The following is a 6,481-nucleotide window of genomic DNA, read 5'->3' as shown; positions in this document are numbered from 1 at the left end:
TCATCTGCTCGCGGAGAGGAGAAGAGATTCTCGCATCGGTCGCACAATGATATTAGAGATATTCGGTCAGGAGAAGAGGTGGAAACGGAAAGACAGAAACGAGGGGGGGGGAGGGGAGGATAGGAGTGGCGCGAGTCCCGAATCCAGCGCTGAACCAGGAATATCGGGATAATGCATTGGGGTCCGGACAGGCCTTGTTTATAATGGGTTGAACAAGGGTGCTAGAAGCCAGTGGGGGCTCCGGCCCCCCTAAGGCGCGGGTCTTATGGGGCCCCATAGGGACCGGCGGTGTTAACCGGCGGGCAGTCTCACTGCGGTCGGTGTTTGCTCATGAGCCGCGCGTGGTATTTAGGGATAACAAGAGGGCCACTTCATCATCCGCAGGAACGACGACCCCACGATTCCGTTCTTTTTCTGTTCCCGGTGCCCTATCTCTTTTCTCCTCCGCTTCTCGATCGTTTCCTTCGATTCTCGTCTCTTCTCGCCTCTCTTCCTGGCTCTGCTCGCCTCCGTTCCCGTCTTCCCGTTTCGCGAGTCTCCTCGTTGATTTTCCGTTCGATCCCGAGGTTCTGATACCGCCTTGTGAACGCGTGTTTCCTTCGGGATGCTTTCGAGTCGTATTTGGACGTCGAACCGTTGAAACGCGTGACACGGTCGTTTATCGATTTCCAAAGACTGGAGGAATGCGGCGTTGGTTGAAACGATTCGTACGAATGGCTACGGTATTTAGAGAGAGTCAGGCCGCGATAAAAAATCGTGAACGCCAGAAGAGAAGTGCGAAGAGCGGTACTTGGTTGCGAGCTGGCCGTGTGTATCGATCGTGAGATCGACGAATGAAAATTCATTGGAAGGGAAGGTTCGAAACGCGGATCGATCGGTCGACGGCTGTCCGAGAAATAGATTGCCGGCACTCGGTTGACGGTTGACCATACCACCGTACCGGTTCGTCCCGAAAAATCGGCGTTCTCGCCTGGGATATGGATCCCCTTTATGGTAATGCCGTGTTTATGCGTTGACAGTCGCCGGCGCTTCCGAACCAGGGAAAGTATGCAAATCTGTCGTAGTCAAAGATTGAATTTCATTTCGTGTCTCTAGGAAAGGGGCGACCTCGATGTCCGACACAGCCGTGTCCGCGTCCGCGACGGAGATAACCTTTCGACACTCGAACGACCAACGACTCGACGACCTTTTGACGAGAGCCTTCCTGCTTCCATATGCATCAACCCCGTCGACACCGGCAGACGGCCCTTTTGATTTCCACCCATCGGCCACGGCTCCGTGCCTCCGCGACCGTACCCGAGGTTTTCACCCCTTTCCTCTCTTTCCCCCTCTCTCTCTCCCTCCCTCTCTTTCCCTCTCTTTTCCTCCTCCCTGACTTATTTTGCCCTCTCGAGCGCGCCGAAATTACGCTTCGTTGTTTTTCGCTCTCCTCCTCGTGTGCCAGCGAGACACTATTGCCGTCGTCGCTGGTATTCACGTTTTATTTTTCGCGTTCTGTCGATCGATCGCCACGAATTTCGCGAATCGCGCGAAAAACGATATTGCGTCGGGTCGCGAATTCTCCGATGATAGGGTCTCTTCGTGGTAGAACGAGACAAGGTGGCGTTGGTATAAAAGATCGGAATCTCTCTCTAGATGTTCATGAATTTCAAGGGACGAGCTTCGAACGGGTATAATTTTTCCATTTAGTGCCGGCTGCCTGAACGAATCTGCCGACGACTCGCTCGATCTGTCGTACGATCGAGCCGATACGCGTAAACAAATGCGCGCTAATGCGAACTAATGTCGTCGGTTCGAAACTAATGACCCGTTTCTGTGTCGCATCGCTTTTACCGATCCTTCCGCGTCCTGTCTCGTCAAAGGTAAAATATCGATGGACAGGACGAGACGAGAGGTCCGAGGCGGTTCGAGATTTCCGTTTCTTTTGCATTCTTCATGAATATCGTACGGTCTATCGGTCTGTTCGACTTCCTATCGCCTGCGCTTTTATACACCGAGATTCCTCGATCGGTCGATTTTTTCCAACCTCGATACGCGCGCTCCGTGTCTCTCGCGAGTTGTTCGATTCTTTCGTGCTGGAAATCGCGCGACTATTCTCAGATAAAAAGTGGGCAGAAAGAAAAAAGAAAGAAAAAAAAAAAAGGAAAAAAAAACCGAGAAAGAGAGGATAACGGGCGTTCGTTACGTTAGAGGAATGTTAAACGACGAAGCAGCTCGTTCCTCGAGAAACGTTCTTTCCGGCCTTGACCAGCAGGAAATCAGAGTCAGCACGAATTGAAATTTGTACAAGCTGAAACATCGTCGTCTCGTCGGCTCCACGATAAACTACGCGTTTGATCGGCTTGTAAACGTCAGATCTCCGGGATTCGAGCTGGCTGCTCGGGGGAACCATCGACACGGACGCATCGACGCATATTTAACTAAGCGATGGCAGCAGGCGCAGCAACCACGAGCGGAATGTCTCGGGGCTGTGGCGCGTATCGCGGTGAACGAATCGCGGGAGAAAATATCGATAACGGAAAAACCGATTCCAGATATTGCGCGAGCTATTTTTCAGCGTTTTTATTAATACCCTAGCCCGGCTCGCATGCCCGGCCTATGCCCCGGCAAATTAGGGTGAAGCGCCGTTCACTCGTGAATCTTTTCGACCCTTCGTGAAAGGAGATGACTATCGTTTTGTCCTCGAACGACTACCGTTGCTACCGACGAAAACTCATGAATCCGACGCTAATTTATCGTCGAGGACCGCACTTCCCTTCGTCCCCTGCATCCGGGATGACGCCTTCTACCTCCTCCAGAGTAGCTTCGAAATTCTCGCTGAGTTCAAGAGATTAATTGCGCACTGCCTTGGAAACGATCTCGCGTAGCGAATCAGCTCGCTTTGATTTTTATCCTCGTGGCGCGAGACGACCGCGCGTTTCCACGAAGAGGAAGGAGAGAAAGGAAAATAGGTAGCAAAGTTGTTCGTCGATCGATAGGACATGCATCGAGAAGCGAAAAAGCAGAGGTAGAAAAGAAACGACGGGGGAGAACAGAATTCAAACTCGAAGGGGAAGAAGAAGAAGAAGAAGAAGAACAAGGGAAAAGAGAAGGGGGAGAAGAGGAAGGAGTAGAAGAAGGAGAAGAAGAGGAGAAAGAGATCCGTGGCGAGCTCGTGATTCCCTTTAGGCTCGAGCTACGTGGATCCGCGATCCGGCACAGCATCGCATACACACACAGCCGCGTGCGCCAGGGGGATAATAACCAATTATTTTGGAGTATATAATTAGAAAATTACGGAGTCAGCTCCGACACAACGCAGGGACCCGCTCGGTCTTTCTGTCCCTCTCTTCTTCTGCCTACCGAGCCATTTCTTCTTCTTCTTCTTCTTCTTCTTCTCCTTCTTCGTCTTCTTCTCCTTCAGCCTTTCGTCCGTCCCTTTTCCTCTCCCGGTCGCCTCTTCGTGTGGCGTCAGAATTGAGATACAGATACCACGTAGACCCAAAGTATAGAGCGTGTGTAAGTTGCAGAGTCGCATGTGCTCGATCTCTCGGCTTCCCTCTTCCTCTCTTTTCCGCGTGGTTGTCCGTGTTCCTTCTTCCCTTGTTCTTTTACCATCGCTTCTTGTCCGTTTTTCGTCCTTTCCTTCTTCGGCTCCGTCTTGGTCCTTCTCTCTCTTCTACCGCTGCTCGTCGTCTTCTCCTCCTGTTCGTTTTCCATTGCCGTTGAATGCGTGTAGGTGAGGGTGTAGAGGTGGGCCGACCTTATGGCCCTGGGCTACCGGGCTTCGTACCTAAGTTGCTCCTCCTATACGGGGTGTCTCGCGTCGAAAAATCTCGTTAACGCGTTCTCTTCGTCGAATACTCTCGCAGGAGTATTCCGATCGAAACGCTCGAGAAATAATTATACCGTTTCGTGTACCGTTTTCCAGTCTTTTACGCAGTTCGTAACGCGATGCGACCACTGTTTCGCCTTCTTTCTCGTCCGATAAATCGTCGGATAAAGACGATCGACTGGAAGGAAAGTGAAAATCGGTCAAAGTCGTCCCGTCGGTACCTGTTGCGCGGTTCTTTCGAAAGATTCCGCGCTGTTCCATTCGACGAGAAACATCCGACTAACGGATTGTTCGTGGAGTCGGCGACGAGACGCGACGGTCGTTCGCGCGAACGAGTTTGGACGCCGCACCGTGTATAGAGAAGAGCGAACCACTCGGCATGCAGCTCGCGACGTGCTAAATTATTAATCCTAAATTCTTTCGCCGCCATAATTCTCGTCAGGTGATTCGTCTCGAATTAGTTCCTATTAGGTGGTAGTCGGCCGGGTTAATTCTCGGCCTCTACCTGGCCAGTGCACTCGCAATTTAAAATCGAGTTGTCGTCGTTGGCGGTTGGCAGTGGCACGATCGGCCGTCGTGAGTACCGAGGCAGGTTATTAAGAGGATTTCGCAACAGGGAATCGTCGCACGATTACGATTAGAGGAGAAGCGGCTCGTTACTCGAAGGTAATCGACCGAAACTCGTTGGCTGGCTTTCTTTCATTTTTTCACGAACGAAACGAGCTTCGATCTGGTCGTCGCGTCGTTAACCTCGAGTATCTAACGGAAACTGGTAATCGACGATTCGTTCGATTCGGACGCGAACGAGCGTCGACTCGAGACTCGGCTAAAACGGTTCTCCGACTCGTTCCATCGTCGTGGTCTGGGGTATCCGCGGGTTCCTATCGGAAACACGGGAATACCGTTCAAACGCGACAAAGTTTCGCGGTTGCGAGGTTATCGAAGTGGCGAGGAACGCGTCGCGACACCCAGGTAAACTCGATACGCAGCTAGATAGGAAATCACAGGTTTCGTCGACGATAGATTACACACCCGGTACAGAAGCTTCGCCACCCACTCGAAGGCAGGTACAGCCTCGACGGATCGTGATACCCCGCGGACAAATGCCGATAATTGCATTTTGTAGTTCGTGAATTCCTTCTTTCCGCCCTCGTCTCTCAGCCACTCGCTGCTTCTTCTTCTTTCCGACTCTTTCTCCTCGCTTCTTTCTCATCCGTCAGCCAGCGACCCTCTCTACGCTTTGCCAGAAATCTCGTTTTCTCCTCTCCGCTCGGTCGTTGCTGCCACTCGGACTAGTCACGAAATCAGCGATATTCGATTAGACGTACGGGCGACCCGATTAAGCACGAACCGTTGTTTGATCGTGTGTGTTTCGCCGCGATTTCGTATTCTCATCGTAAGATTGCGTTCTCATGGTGCGTCGTGTACGCTCGCTTTGTCCCCTGTCCACCTACGCGATGCACGCACGATCTTACGAGAGTCACGGCTCGTGTAGCCACGCCGTTCCTGCCTCTTTCACGCGGTAACCACCTCCCGATCGTCGATCGCGTCCTAGCAGTTCCTCCGGCTGGCTAGTTTTCGCGGCTACGGGATGCGAATACGGGTGGAAGTTGGTAGGACGCGGCGATAAAAAGTAACGCGAGCGGACGGTAAGGGAGGAGACGACGGTGTCGTTTGTCCAACAAGATGGTATCATCTAAATCATCGGTCCGTGGTCTGGCGGACTGTACTTGGAAAAACTAACTTGACCGGGAGTCGTTGGAACGCGCGTAGCGAGATACAGCCAGTCGGCCGGACAGATTAGAATCTAATCGTTTTTGCCATCCATTCGTATCTCGCGGGCGCAGCTTAACGCGTAACGCGGTACGTAAAACGACCGACCGGTCGACTCGCGGAAGTCCACCAGACGATCAACGTTATTAACGTGTAATGCACGCGTACTCGTTCGGTTCGATCTACGATTGGCCTCTGTGTGGCTGGTAGCCAACTTGTACCCGCGGCCATGCGCCGTCGTAAATACGTGGTTGACGGCGAAAGCGAAGGCGAAGGCGCTCGAGTGCTCCAACTTTGTTCGCTCCTTGCGTTTTTCCGTCCGTTCGGGATCACCTTCTCTCGCGTGGTTCGGCGTGGAAAAAAATTGCCACGAGAAGAACAGCGGGAGATTAATTTAAAAGCACGACGTAACTCACGATCGATTAATGCCTCGAGATTACTCGATCGAAACGTCGATCGTTGGAAACGCTCGCAGCGTTTCTTCCACTTCTCGGGATCCGTATCCCTTCGCGTGGAATAGTCGATCGAACGTGTTACGTCGTGTACGATTCGACGGCAGAATACGCGTGCACGCGTTCACGATGGAACAGCCGATGCCTAGGGGATGCGTAACGCCAACTCGTTCGTTCTCGGTGTTCGCGTTTCTGTTTTCCGTGTGCTACGGCGACGAGCTCGAGGACCGGAAGAAAAACTCGTGGAAGGAGAGCGCGGCTAATCGGACGGCGATAAACTTTGGCCAAAGGATCGAGCAATAATAACGACTTGCGATCGTTTAATTTATCGTTGCAACGGCTATGATTAGTTGCCGCGATCACGTCCGTCCTTCTTTTTCCACGCGATCAAGGACATTCCTTGGATCGACCGCGCGCGCGTACGTACGCGTAGGTACGTAGC

Source organism: Bombus pyrosoma, linkage group LG10, assembly GCF_014825855.1.
Source record: "Bombus pyrosoma isolate SC7728 linkage group LG10, ASM1482585v1, whole genome shotgun sequence".
Classification (NCBI taxonomy): domain Eukaryota; kingdom Metazoa; phylum Arthropoda; class Insecta; order Hymenoptera; family Apidae; genus Bombus; species Bombus pyrosoma.
Note: the sequence above shows the minus strand (reverse complement) of the source record.